Source organism: Panthera uncia (genome assembly GCF_023721935.1).
Source record: "Panthera uncia isolate 11264 chromosome A1 unlocalized genomic scaffold, Puncia_PCG_1.0 HiC_scaffold_16, whole genome shotgun sequence".
NCBI classification, from domain to species: domain Eukaryota; kingdom Metazoa; phylum Chordata; class Mammalia; order Carnivora; family Felidae; genus Panthera; species Panthera uncia.
Genome location: NW_026057576.1, coordinates 42,386,443 through 42,402,226, shown reverse-complemented (window position 1 = coordinate 42,402,226; position 15,784 = coordinate 42,386,443).

The window sequence follows — 15,784 nt, the reverse complement described above, 5'->3', positions numbered from 1 at the left end:
TGAAGTCAAGATTCATTCCACCAAAATGTGTGATGACTTAGGCTTCTAAGCTCATGAAAGTAATAGCAAAACAAGATAAAGGACTATCAATATCAGGACCTTATAAACACTGAGACTTGGCAACATTTTAGATTTTTATTAATGATTATTTCCCTTGAAAATAATATAACTATTTATTGTTCATATAAATTTACTGATAGCAAGAATTTAAGAACTAGACTGTATTCATGATATGCCTAGCAAGCTCCACATTATCCAGAAGAATTTGAGGACTAGTAAAGCTAATGAAATTTCCCAATATCTTAAAACTAGGTAGTGGCAAGACAATTAAAAAAAATGTTTCTACCACACTCAGGCCAGTGTTTAGAACCTATTCATGGTAATATTGAGTCATACAAATTATAATTATCTTTGCAAATGATAGGGCTTTTACTAACACAGAGCTCAGTTACTAGGTCTTAATATATAACATCCAATTGTCATGCATATTTGTGCCCAAAGTTTCCAGTATACACTGGCCATTCACATTTGTGTTTGGAGCCAGAAAATATCTCAAAAAAATAGGGAATCCCAGTTATTCTTCTCTTTCAAGTATTATTTTTCAAAAGCAAAATTTAAAAGAGTTTGTTTTTAAAGGAGATAATGGTTTCTACACAAATCCAAGACCTTAAAATCTTTAGAAAAAAATTTTGCCACAGTTTAGCCAGTTCTTTCATCATAGATATTTTATTTTCAGAAAAGCTTACCACTTACATAATTACTTTATACTTAATATTAAATCTTTATGCTACACTCTGCTTTAGTAATTTAAAGTGCTTAATTTTAATCCAATTTTTGTGTAAAACTTTGTACCATATTAATTTGACAAAGACTTACTAACTGAAAAACAATTATGGAAAAGTTTAACAATACAATTACTGTGAAATATATTAGTTGCAACATAAGATTATATATATATATATTAATATAGGTAGCTACTATTGGCACATGCCCTGTAAGGGATAAATAATTTTTAGTAATGAATTGGTTAATAGTTGAGAAAACAAAAACATTTATATTTTATTCTAGTAATTATGCCAGCTAATATTTAGACTTGTAAATTTGAAACATATTTTTATATCCCAATACTGCTTATAGTAGAAAATATCCAAACTTTTCTGAAATATGTTTTTCAACATTATATATTTTATTATGGTACCAAAAAGAATTATTGAGAAAAATCATAATTATCTTTTTGAATTAAATATTTATAGATAATGCAAATTCATTCCAATGAATTTTAAGGGCACTGTTATAGAAATTGAAATAGAAAAGATAAAGATATTTCATAAACATCATTTGGGATTCTTTTCCATATATAAGGTACAATTTCAACAGCTATTTAGACCTCAAACTCTTTAATTTATAATTTAATATTTTTCAATACTAAAGGATTAATTTATGCTGATTTTGTACTTTATGCAGAGAGTTGCTCATTGGATCTTCGTTCAACATATTACATGGATTAAAATGTTATATTGCTAATGTTTAAAATAATCTTGTTTGACTTCTCCACATTATTACCACTATTTTTAAATGCAAATACCCTTAAGTTATGTGTTCTGTTAAACAGTATAGACAATTCTCTGCCTAGAGAAATATCACTACCCACATTAGATGAATAAAGTATCATTGAATTGATAGGAAGTGTTGTCACAAAGTTCCATTTCCAGGTCAGTAGTGAATAAACATAATGGTATCAAGTTTTATTTGTATGCATCTAGGGCTAAAATATCAATGAATAACCAATACTACTTTCTTTCCATACATATATGGTATTGAATATGATGAGTCATATATGTGTATTTGTCAAAATATGTAAAAGAAAATTTAAGAACTAATATTTCAAAGCAGTCTCACCATATGTTACCTACCAGGTGAGTGTTTTAATCATATGTTCAAGGAATCATTCCTTTTTTTTCTTTTTTTAATTTCTGCTTGGTTACCTTTTTCCATCTGAGCTGACAAGTATTTCTCTTGCTCATTTTCAAATAGCCAGATAATTTTTAAAAATTATCAACCTGTCATGAAACTTAATAGAATTTTTTGGAAGGGATTTTTTTTCTTCCTAGGTAGCTAGAAGCTTCTAAATATTGAAAGGAAAAAGGCTAGAAAATGGATGAAGGGCACATTGATTGTAGGGTCAGAGATGTGTGAAGAGGTCATGACTATAAATAGTGAGATCTGGAGATTTGAGTAAAGAAAAAAACAAATAAAATTCACTACCTCATTTCTTCCACATCAGTGATATTGCAAGGGTTTATATATGTTGGGACCTGGGGGCAGGTTATAGTATAGGGCCCTCGTAATATCTTCATCATTAGTCTTCTATTCTGGTATATGAATGATTGAATTTTTCATACCTTAAGTAAAATTTAATGCAAAAGCAACTTCTAGACAACTTCCCTAATTATCCCTATTCCCATTCACACTTTCAAAATATTTGCCATTTTTAAACTTCTCTTCTGTAGAAATCTGTCTCTGAAAGGCAGACATTAGGTTTCCAGGTGGTCATTTGAATCCACACAATCTGCTACCTTACCTTTCAGTCAAGTGCATCAATGTTCATATATTCTAATTACATGAGCTTTATTATTAGCATTTATGGCACGGCTTCTGCTCAAACACTTGTCACTAAGTTACCCTACATGCTTCTGAACTAATCTGTTATTTTCCAGGAGAGCACAAAGTGGTGCACACAAGTCAACTGAGTACACACTAACAAATCTATCAACAAAGTATGGAATCCGCATAAAATCCCAATAGTTCTACACATGAAATAATATGTTCTTCAGCACATTTAGTTCCATGGCTTGACAGATTAAAGTGTGAGTGTGTGTGTGTGTGTGTGTGTGTGTGTGTGTGTGTGTGTATGGAGAAAAGCTGATTTTTTTTCTTTGCTTCATGTTTAAGATGGTGCTGTAATTTACCTATACAGCCAAAATTTATCTCTTCCCTGGAAAAAGAAACCTATACCAGAAGGAAAGTGCCTACTTCTGTGTACAACTAGGCTAGCACCATCTGGTTCTGGGTATCAAGCCCGAGCGACCAGTGAACATACCATGCTCAATAATAAGGACCTCCTCAGGACTTCTGGTTTCCTTTCACGCCAGCTGATGCCCTATTACTTTCAAATATTGAAAAGGTTAGGGTGCCATTTTCATTTCAAAAGGAGGCCTCTTGGCATCTGCATAAAATTTCAATATTTGCTTATCAAGGGGTAAGGAGGTAGTTGACAAGAAAAAAAAAGAAAAAAATTATATAATGAAAGAATTCTCAAATGATCTAAAACTACATATAGTATTACTAATATTTAGTTAGTACATGTATTTGCCAGATAATGTGCTAATGAATCTATATCAATTATAACATTTAATATGCATGACAAAACATCAGGTAGAAATTATTTGTATTCATATTTTGTGGTGGCTCAGAGTAAAATGACTGGGCTGTGTTTAACTTAGGTAAGAAGTGAGAAGATAATTTTTTTTAGTGTTTGCTTATTTTTGAGAGAGAGAGAGACAGAATGACAGAATGTGAGCAGGGGAGGGGCAGAGAGAGAAGGAGACACAGAATCCAAAGCAGAATCCAGGCTGTGAGCTGTCAGCACAGATCCCGACACAGGGCTCCAACTAACCAGCTGTGAGATCATGACCTGAGCCGAAGTCAGCCGTTTAACCGACTGAGCCACCCAGGTTCCCTGAAAAGATAAGTCATCTGCCTCTAGAGGCCATGTTCTAAGACAAGTATATATCTCCACTAGAAGAAAAGAGTGATGGGAAACATTTAGATTGAAGTTTTTCTCATTAGGAAGCATACATAAAAATCTGTTTCACTGAATATTCTATCACATTCATATTTTTTAAAGAAAACATGTTTGTATGTGATTCAGAAGCAATTTTTAAAATTACGATCTCTATTATTCAATATAATCAAAAGTTCTAATTGATACATTTTCTCTATTTCTCCATGTTCTTTACCTTTATATCACCATTCAAACCAATCAGGTTATTATCAATGCAAGAGAGAGGTCACACTCCAATTAGATTACCTTCTTTTATGCACATATGATGTGAATTATTGAACACATTTTATTTTATTTTATTAATTTTAAATGTTTATTTCTTTTTGAGAGAAACAGAGAGTGTGAGTGGGGGGAGGGCAGAGAGAGAGAGGGAGACAGAATCCGAAGCAGGCTCTAGGCTCTGAGCTGTCAGCACAGAGCCTGACATGGGGCTCAAACTCACAGACTGTGAGATCATGAGCTGAGCTAAATTTGGTTGCTTAACCAACTGAGCCACCCAGGCACCCCTTGAACACATTTTATTGATCTGTCTAATAAATGCATGGCTACCAAATGGCAAAATCCCCAGCCTTTCCCCGACTATCTCTTTGTACAACACTCAGCTTGTCTTCACCGGGGATTGTGGAAATTATGAAGAATATTTTGCTTAATTCTAACAGTCATTTAAGATCTTGCTAATAAAGAGAAACTGTGTTTGAAACTACTTCAGAATTATCAGTACTTCTGATTTAAAGCACATGCACACAGTTGTTTCATTTAACTGTTGCCAGTTATGTGAAACTTAAAACGGCAATCATTTTATGATACTGATGATCTGTGGATGAGGGATTCAGGCCAAGTTCAGGTAGGCAATTTTCTGCTCCATGTGCTCTAGGCCTTTTAATAAAGTGATTCGATGGTATTCAGCTGGCGACTATGTTGGGCTGAAGGGTCCAAAAAGGCTTTGTTCATATGTCTGGCGTGTAGGTGTGGAAGACTGGAGGCTGAGCTCTGAGTCACCGTTATCAAGGGAGCCCCTCCATGTAGTGTATCAACCTAGTTAAACTTCTCATGTAGCAATTTGGAAAGTGTTCTATGAGAGAGGAAGTTGAAAATACCCCAGTTCCCTAAGATCCAGGGAACAGCAAAACCAATACTTCTGTCCCACTGTATTGGTAAAAGCAGCCCACTTCCCTGTCCAGATTCAGGGCGAAGTAAAAGACCCATCTCGATGTACATTAGAAAAAAAGAATCTATAGTTACCTTTAACCCACCAAAGTAAATAATAAGCTAAGTAACATGTTTTAAGTAGTACATTGTTTATATTCCTTATTTTGATTGAATATGTTTCTGTCTTGTTTTTACTCAAGAGAATCTGAGCATATGGACATGTATATAATTATATATCAGTTTGTACACTTTTCTTAATTATGCTAAAAAATCTCATTACATAGAAGAGAGATAGCTTTTTTTATTTGTCCTTGTAGGTTGGAATAATTTCATTGCTACACCGTATTAAAAATCATAGCTTTTTAAAAAATACTAATCTTATACATTATTTCAAAAAATGTGTATTTATTCACCCATCAGATTATTCATATTTTTAAAATGTCATCTTATTTTTTAAAGTTCTTATACTATATGCATAATAATATAATTTTAGCTGCAATGATAACATTTACCCTTGCATTATTTTGAAAACCTTCCTAAGATCTTTAGCAAAATCATTGTAATAGCTTCAAAAATACAGCTCTATCCTCCTTCCTCTAATTTTGTAAAGGAAGGAAATTATTTGGTTATCAACCAAAAGCAATAGAAGCTTCTATAAATCACTTCAATTTATAGGCATCTTTTGACATTATAAAGCAAAAATATCTGCTGACAGCAGACCAGAACTACTTTATTCTGCGTGATAAAATTAACATGCAGACCAGTAAATGGAATTTTTAGTTACAATTCATTAATATGTTGTTAAGCAATTTTTTCTGAGAACTATCCATGTACAAGAGAGTCAGCATTGGCTTCTGACAGCTGTCCCCTATATGCTTTCTGTAAACAGAAAATGAAGCAACATCCTAGGCATTCTCTCTGGAAAGACAGCTTTCAGAGCTTTATGCAAATAACATGACCCTCTAGCTGTGGCACATTCTTCAAAAAGACACCTACCTTCAAAAGTGACAGCAAGTAATAATGTGACAAACGAGCACGCAGCCTGCACATGTGCCACATATTTCACCTAGAATCCTTGGATGCGATAAAATTAACGTGACCTCCACCGCCAAGGACACTATAATCAATGGAACAGAGCCATAGGAGAAGCAGAAATGGTGGGGCCATGTCCTCATTCAGAAGGCTTTTGTTAAAGCTTTTTAAAATCAATTTCCCCTTTATTTTATTATTTTAGCCTGATATACAATCACTTATAGAATTTCTATTGTCTTCATTACAAAATGGAAGAATATTCACTAATCATCAGGAAGAAAAAGAGAGGTCATATATGAAATACTCAAGTAATTAGATTGCAGATAGGCAATATAAGACTTTAATGATTATTGATATTGAGATTAAACAGTTTGGTTTATTATTAGTATAGCCTGCTATACATTTTGCTTTGTTTTACAATCAATTTTTCTTTCCTTTTAAAGAGAAAAGACAAATGATGCACCTTTTCCTTTTTTATTGATGAAAGAATTAGGCAAAGAGGGATAATAAGATATTTCCAACTGACTTTGCAAAAGAGTTAGGATACAAAAGAACTGTTTTCAGTGTACCCCCCACACGTGAATGCAGGAAGCACACCAGAAAAGCTTTATTGTATCTTAATTGTAGCAATCAAATTTAAGAAAAAAACAATAGGACACTTTTTCAATCTGCCTTGACAGACTTTTGGCAAAAATTAGAGTCCTCAACAAAAATAATCTTTTTGGCATCAAGCTGGGATCTAGGCCACCAACTGGTATAGACATCAAAATGCAGCAAAGGTAGATTTAGACATTTGCTTATAATTATTTAGAAGCTACTGAAAAGAATCATATCTGTACATAATTTATAATCAGAGTTCATAATTACTAAAGATATGTGGAATGTGAATAAGAACTAACAAACATTATGATTACATTTCTACTAATGGGTTCATGAAAGAAATTAAACTAAGTTCATCATAAAATTAAAAATTCATTCAAAGTGCAGAAAAAAAATTGTTTGATTCCAGATTCAAAAGCGTATTAAGCACTCGATCCTTCTATTTGTTGAATATATATGTAGTAATTAACAGAAAAAAAATCTGGGTTTTAACTGTTACTCAAACATGACATCACATGTTAGAAAAGGTTATCTATACATTCTAAGGAAACAATAACAAGTAGTTTTTGTAGGTTAGGTATGAATTGTTAATATTACTTCTAAAGGCCAAAAGGCTTTTGAAATTACAAATTTGAAAAAAAGAAAAGTAATGCTTTCCTCTATTTTACAAGGAAGCCCATCTGTTAATGTATTTCTAATTACAGGTAAAAAGGAGTGGACATAGTAAGGAGATTTGCTCATTTCATAATAAAAAAGTATCTTTAAAAAAGTATGAGATATTTCAAATATTCAGAAGAATACAAAGTTAAGAGCTATTTTCTCACTATTAAATTTGACAGATATTGAATCTGATAGTTTTATTTACTGTTCTCTTCATTTTGATCAAAACTATGCATGCAAAATTATTAAAGGCAAATGCTTCCTTTTAGCCATGTTTTCTGCAACCCAGAGGCAAGCAATTTTGATTATTTTAGCTATTTAATTTAATGGTTTTGACCTTCAGGTCTTCAAATACTGTGTTTATACTGACATTTATTCACCTTTTGGTTTTAGGCAATTTCTAATATTTTCAGCTAGGGGATAAAGTTTTAGATGTCTTTCTCACATCAACCCTAAAACGTGCATACAGCTCTGCCCTGTCTTTCCAATAAAATTACATTATCACATTTGTGTGATCAATATCTAGGCTTTACATCATGACAGATTTATAGATACTATTCCCAAGTGATTCATTTTATATTATTCACGATGATTCATTATGTAAATACTCTACATCTTATTTCTTATTTTAGCATATATTTTTATATTTATCAAGTTAATACAATTTTTATTTTCATGCTTATTTAGCTTTCTGTGTACTCATTTTTAAAATTTTTTTTAAAGTTTATTTATTTTGAGAAAGAGAGAGTGAGAGAGAGAGAGAGAGAGAGAGAGAGAGAGAGCACATAAGTGGGATAGGGACAGAGAGAGAGGGAAGGAGAGAATCCCAAGCAGGCTTTGCACTCTCAGTACAGAGCCTGACACGGGGCTCCAACTCACTAACCGAGAGATCATGACCTGAGCTGAAATCAAGAGTGAGATGCTTAACTGACTCTGCCACGTAGGCGCCCCTCCGTGTACTCATTTTTAACGATAAAGCCATTTTAGCCATTTCAATCATAGTATTCCTTCTTGTTACAAATCTTCTCTTCTATTTTATTCCTTTTGGACTTTTTTATTTTACATTTCCTCTATCAAATACCAGTTTCCCATTTGGAAAAGACATTTCTTTTCTAACTTCAGAATTAGTTTTATTTATCTTTATGCCTATCTCCTTTCATTCTATGAATGATAATGTTCTGTCTTTAATGTTTAAGTTTATGGATTGTGAGTATGCATGAAATTAGCTTTTTTACAAATAAATTTCTACCATAGTCCATTATGTTTTTTAGAGAGCATGAGCAGGAGAGCAGTAGAGGGACAAAGGGAGAGGAAGAGAGAAAATCTTAAGCAGGCTCCACAACCAGTGTGAGGCCCAATGCAGGGCTCGATTTCACAATGGCAAGGTCATGACCTGAGCTGATATTAGGAGTCAGGTGCTTAACCTACTGAACCACCCAGGCACCCCTGTTACAGTAAAAAATTTTAGTCATATGGTTTTTAGGTTACTGCTCACATTAAAAGCAGCTTACACCTTACAGCTTTTACATCCAATAGCTCCTTTGATCCTTATCTATGTGGAGAGGTGGGTGGAGATAATTCTGTTTCATTCACAAATTTGTTGACAAATTTTAAAACAAATTTATTGAGATAGAGATCACAACCTATAAAATCCATCATTTAAGATGTACAATGCAATGTTTTTAGTATATACATAGATTTGTGCAACCACTGTCATGATTTCCCTTTAGAACATTTCCATCTCTCCAGACAGAACTTTTATTCCCCTTAGCAATCCCTCTCATTCACCATTTTTTCCACCTCCCAGAAACCACGAATCTACTGCCTGCTTCTATAAATTGGTTTATTCTGGAAATTTCATACAAATGATGCCACATAATAAATTTCTTTGGTGACTGGCATTTCAAGTAGCTTATGTTTTCAAGGTTCATTCCACGTTGAAGAATGTATCAACATCAATTCCTTTATATTGCTGAATAATATGCTGTTTAATAGATACGCTGTATTTTAATGATCCATTCATCCATTGATGGGCATTTGGATTGTTTCCACTTTTTGGCTATTATGGATAACGTTACTATGAACTGTTCAGTACAAATTGTTACATGCATGTTTATGGTTCTTTTATGTGTATACATAGCATAATAATTGCTGAGTCATATGGTAACTATGTTTAATATTTTGAGGAACTGCCAAATTGATTTTGAAAGTGATTGCACCATTTGACATTCCCACATGCCATGCATGAAGACTTCAATTTCTTTCCATTCTTTCCAACACCTGTCATTATCTGACTTCTTTTTATTTAGCCATTTTAATAAGTGTGAAGTTATAACCTCAGTACAGTTTTTATTTGCATTTACTAATAACTAATGAATATGAGCATATTTTATTAAGCTTATTAGGTATTTGTATTTCTTCTTTAGAGAAATATCTCTTCAAATCTTTTTTTTTCTCATTTTAAAATTGGGTTGTTCTTTTATTATTTTAGAAATTGCTGGATTTGTTTTGCTAGTACTTTTTGAGGACTTTTGTCTGTATTTATAAGATACATAGTTCAGTAGTTTTTTAATCTTTTTTATGGTATCCGTGTCTTGTTTTACTGTCAGATTCATACTGGCCTCTTAGAATTGGTAGGGAAGTATTTGCTTCTCCTCAATTTTTGGAAGAGTTTTAAAGGATTGTCAATTCTTACCTACAGTTTTTGGTAGAATTTGCCAGTGAAGACAACTGAGACTATGTTTTCTTTTTTTTGTTGTTTTGTTTGTTTGATTGATTGGTGGGAAGTTTTAAAATTACTAAATCAATATTTTCAGTTATTAAAGATTCAGATTTTCTATTTCTTTGTTAGTTTTGGTGTAATATGTCTTTCTAGGAATTTATCTATTTCATCTTAGTATCTTAGATATCTAATTTGTTGGAATTCAATTGTTTATAGGATTCTGATATACCTTTGTATTTCTTTATGGTAGGTATTGATGTCTCTCTCCTCTTTCATTCTGATTTTAGTGAATGCTAATATCTCTGAGTTTTTGTTTGTTTGGTTTGGTTTTATGGAATTATTGTTTGTTTGTTCTGGTTTTGATTTCTCTTCTGCAGTCTAGCTAAGGATTAGTTAATTACAAAGCTCTTTACAAAGAACCAACTTTTGGTTGATTTTCTCTATTGTTTTTTTTTTTTTTTCTATTTCGCTAATTTCTACTCTAATATTTATAATTTTCTTCCTTTTTTTCCTGCTGGCTTTGGTTTTAATTTGTTCCTTTCTCCTAGATCATTAGAAAAAAAAATGGTCAATTGATTTGAGATCTTTTTTTTCTTTTGAGAAGTAGTCTTTTCCATCTATAAATTTCCCTCTAAACACTGCTATATCTACATTCCATACGTTTGGTGGGTTGTGCTTTCCCTTTCATATATCTCCAAGTATTTTAGAATTCCTTATATGAGATCTCCTTGATCCATTGGTTATAGAGATGTGTGTTGTTTGACATTTACTTCTTTGTGAATTTCCCATATTTTATTTGGTTAGGTTTAGCTATTTCATAATGTTGTTCAAGGATTCTATTTCTTTGGTGATCTCCTACCTATCCATTATTGAAAATAGGGTATGGAAGTCCCCAACTAATATTGTTGAGTTGTTTATTTCTTCCTTAAAATGTTTTCAGTTATTTATTTCTTGTAATTTGGGATAATATTGTTATGAGCATGTGTGGCTATAATTATCATATCTTCAGAATGAATTACTCTATTTTATCATTATAAAATATCCTTTGTCTCTAGTAAAAACTTTTGTTGTCTGAAAGTCAATTTAGTGTATTTGCTACATTTTGCATAATATCTTCCCATTTTTTACTTTCAAACTATTTATGTCTTTGAATCTAAAGTATGTGTCTTATAGACAGCAATGTTTGGGTCATGGTTTTGTATCCATCCAATTATCTCTGCCTTTTGGAATGTTTAACCTATTCACATTTATTGTGATCACTGATTTGATAAGATTTATGTCTACCATTTGGCTATTTGATTTCTATTTGCTATTTGCCTTATGTATTTGCTCCCCTTTTCCTCTATTGTTGCCTTCTTTCATGTTAAATAGATATTTTCACTGTTTCTTTTTAATTCTCTTGTTTTTGTTTCTTTTTAAATAAACATTTTGAGATTTGTGGGAGGGGGCAGAGGAGGATGCTAAGGGTATTACCTCATAATTTAAAAGAATAGAGATCAGGTTAATATTCATTTAATTCAAAAGCATCCAGAAACAATGCCTTCTTGTAGACTATTTCCTCACCCTTAATTTGAGTTATTTTATTAAAATAATATCTTCTGGGGCATCTGGGTAGCTTAATCAGTTAAGTGTCCTATTTGGTTTAGGCTCAGGTCATGATTTCACAGTTCATGAGCTCAAGTCCCACCCTGTCATCCTGGAGCCTACTTGGGAATCTCTCTCTCTCTCCCTCTCTCTCTCTCCCTCTCTCTCTCTTCCCTTCTCTTGTATTCCCACTTTCTCTCTCCCAAAAATAAATAAATAAACTTTATATAAAAATAATAGTGTCTTTGTAATTGTTATCTCATCAACATTGTTTTATAATTATTACTTTATAAAGTTGCATTGTAATATTAAGGGAGAAGAAAATAGTTACAAAAATACTTTTGGGTGTCCTTCATATTTACCTATATAGGTAACTTTGTTCAGTGTTCTACATTTCATGGTGCTGATTTCAGTTGAATTGTTCGTTCATTCCATCCAAAATAATTTTCTTTCTTGAAGGGAAAGTCTGCAACCTCTCTCTCTCTCTCTCTCTTTGTTTTGTTTATCTTGAGGTCTTTTAATTTCTCCTTCATTTGGAAAGTATGCTTTCTGGATAAAGATTTCTTTGTTGATCATCTTCTTCCCTCCACCACTTTGAATATGGTGTCCTTATTGCCTTCTGGCCTCCATAGTTTCTTTTATATGATGACATCTTTTCCTCTTAATGCTTTTTGTCTTTGTTTTTTGAAAATTTGATATTTATGAGATTGGGTGTGGATCTCTCTCATTTAATTATTCTCGGAATTTGTTGAGTTTATGAGGTGTGTGTAGATTAATATTTTTCATCAGTTTTTCAAAGTCTTAAATCATTGTTTCTGTCCACTTTTCTCTCTCTACTGTCCCGGGAGTCTCATTATGCACTAGTACATCTCCCACACTTTCATGTGTGAGTTGGAGCATGATTTCAGTTCTTAGGTAGTTTACAACTCTGCATTAGCTTTCACATGTTGCTTGTGAAGGGACTTAAGATTGACCAAGGTGAGAGATTGGGCCCTACTCAAGTCTTTCCTGGGCATACATGTAGCCCTGCACGTGAGTGTGACTTTCTAGATTCCCTAGGGAAAATATTAGAGCTTTTCAAAGCTTTTTCTGTGAATATCTCATTTCCCAGCTCTTCCTTTTAAGTTGTGTCCATGCTCTTGATTGTATCACCAAGTGTCATAACCTCAGTCATCTGCAGTGTTAAACAAACTATTTATTATTTACAATAATTGTTGGAGGGGTAAACATTTCTCAAATGAAGCTCCAGTGGAGACATACAACAGCAATGCCCTGGGAATGGGTCTTCCTCATGGAGTTGCAAGGCAGGTCAAGAAGTGGCAGTGGTCTGTAAAAGGAACCTTTGGTAACTCCATACATTTTCTGTTTGCCTTGGTAGTTTCGAGGCTGCTGGTTTCACACATCCACTGTATTTGCAATGTGATGGGTAGGAACAGGGAAGACACTGATATACAACACTACAAACCTTGCTGTTCCTACTGAGATTAAGCAGGTGATCTTGAAGAGTTCTTAGATTTTTTTGTGAAAGCTTTTGTTTAATTTCCAGAATTCTAAACATGTTTTGATCATTTTTGCCAGAATTTTTCTTGATATCATGGAGGAATGGGTTATGGTTCATTCCTTCATTTCAGCAGTCCTACCAGTATTATTTTATTTTAAGTCATGAGTCTTATTCTATTAACAATCTCTTTCCCACCCATTAAAACATGAAATAAGTAGACATGTTTTATTCATTGATATCTAGCCACTGTGCAGATTTTTTTCTAGTCTGCTTTCCTTTATGTTCCATCCTCTTCAAGCTTGGTTTTATAAAAAGGTTTCAGGTTTGATAATAACTATAATGGAATAGTTTAAGTTGGAGTCAGTGTATACACATACAAATTTTTGTTTTTAACTAAATGTGAGGTAAAGACAAGGCACTCCCCCGGACTCATGGGTGGTATTTATTTTGATAATTTTTTCACAGAACCTCACCTTTACGGAATAATCTCAAATCAAACCTCTCACTTAGTGCAGGTCAAATGCCATTACTGCTATGTTCAGATGCCTATTGAATTCCAGCTCATAGCCTATAGAACTTAATTTTTCTTGAACCCCATTGAGCCACCATTTCCTTGAATTTTGCCCATGCTTTTTGTAGCTTTCTTTGACCTCAGAAACACAATGACACTATTATTATTGACATCTTTGTTTCTGTCTAATATTTGGGTATGCAATAGTAAGGCAGGTATGTAACCTTAATCTGTAACTTCCTCGTTCCAGACTTCTTTTAGTGGGAATATAATTTTTATTTTCCTGCTCAAATTCACTTTAGTAAAATGCCCATTCTTACTGTATATTTAGCTGTGTTTGCCTGGAGGAGAATTTATCAGTGACATGACTCTTGTCAGACTCTTCAACGTTATTTCCTAGAAATCACCCTTTTTCACATGTACTTTTCAATTCTGTTTATGGGTTTTGGTTATACACTTGCCATTCCCTTTGAATTGTAGAAACACTTCTTGCTTTTCCAATTTTTCTTTACCTTTGAACACTATTCCTTCATGAAGTTTCTGGCAGGTAGATATAATGGCTTTTCTTCCCAAAAATAATGTAAGTATTCTTGTCTCTTATTGGGTATAGGAATTGTGCTTAGTTTGTATCTTTGTTTCCAATACATATCATCATTTCTTTTTTTTTTTTTTTCAATTTTTTTTTTGAGAAAGTGCAAGCAGGGGAGAGGGAGACAGAGGATCTGAAGTGGCCTCTGTGTGGATAGCAGTGAGCACAATGCGGGGCTTGAACTCATGAACCAGGAGATCATGACCTGACCTAAAGTCAGATGTTCAACTGACTGAGCCACCCATGTGCCCCCACATCACCATTTCTAACTTGTTTTGCTCATTGGAAAAAAAAAAACATACATATATATATATATATATATACACACACACACACACACACACACACATATATACATATGCATACATATGTTTTTATATATATATAAAACATATATATACATATATATATATCCCTGCACGTGAGTGTGACATATACATATACATATATATACATATATATATACATATACATATATATACATATACATATATATGTTTTTATATATGTTTTTATTTTTATATTATAAAATTATAAATTTTTATATTTATGTTTTAATTATATATATTATATATATAATATGAATATGAATGGTAACATAATAGAAGAACACAAATTATTTTTCACCTGTAGTTTATTTTTATTTATTCACAGGGTAAATTAATTAGCTATATTGAAATATTTTGCTTCCTATTTAATTTTGTTTGAACAGATTCAATTGTCCAGGTAGCTGCTCATTTGAAAAATATTCAGATTTGAAGTGATCAAAACATTCTATACAGAATGTGACTTATTATAAGAAATTTGACTTTGTTGTATAAAATGAGTGACTATGTGCTTTGCAAAATCAACTTTAACGTTATTAGTAAATTGTTAGGAAAATAACGATCACTTGATTCAGAGAAGATAAGCATTTTCACATGAAGTATGTCATTTGAAATAACAACTCTCAGTTCACTTAAGAGCCAGGTAGATGTTTGTGACAGATTAGATTTAGAATTATAGTTTACCAGTGCAAAAAAAAAAAATCTAATTTTTTTCTTATTTTTTCTACCATTTTAGAGTAGCACATATCTATCAAATATTTTTTAAAACAAAATATTCTGTAAAATATTTATTCCTAATATCATGCCTTATAATTGCTATTATTATGGTACATATTTATCCATAAAATGAAGTATATGTATATACATGTATCTATCTCTTAATCAAATGCACTATTAATATTGCAATTTTTCTCTTATATGTTACTAACATTTTTGCAAAATGTTATTCTATGGCATTACTTTTGCTATTTTTTATTATTCTCATTTATGTATTTACCAAACTGCATTTAGCTTATCCCCATTATTGGGCAATTGGGTTATAGCAATTATTTATCATAAAAAATGATGCTCTGATAAATGTTAATTAATGTATATGATTAATATGTCATATAAGTATTTGTGTATTGTAATTCTGTATATTTCCCCCAGAAATTTTAAATTTATTAGAACACATAATCCATGGTCTATATTCCATAATGCTGTGGTATGTTTAACCTATTCATATTTGTAACACATTTTCTTAATATATTTATTTTCTTGGTAAAT